The sequence below is a fragment of the Nestor notabilis genome, unplaced genomic scaffold (assembly GCF_000696875.1).
Source record: "Nestor notabilis isolate BGI_N333 unplaced genomic scaffold, ASM69687v1 scaffold21998, whole genome shotgun sequence".
In the NCBI taxonomy this organism is placed as follows: Eukaryota; Metazoa; Chordata; class Aves; order Psittaciformes; family Psittacidae; genus Nestor; species Nestor notabilis.
In genome coordinates this window covers 1-212 of record NW_009939992.1, presented here as the reverse complement: position 1 = coordinate 212, position 212 = coordinate 1, and positions in this window count along the sequence as shown.

Sequence of the window (212 nt, the reverse complement as noted above, 5' to 3'; positions counted from 1 at the left end):
AACAGTCAAATATTAACTCTAAGGGCGGGCTTCAGCTCCGATTCCCACTGGCTCAGCAAGGGCCGGATCCTGGCCTCTCCCTGGCACAGCAGCACCAAAGCCCAAAGCCAGGAGCTGTCTCTTGTGCCCCTCCTTTGCACCGTGCACACGCTTGTGCAACAGGCAGCACCGTGTGTGTGTGTGTGCATGGGGCTGGGGGGGGCACGGCTGCA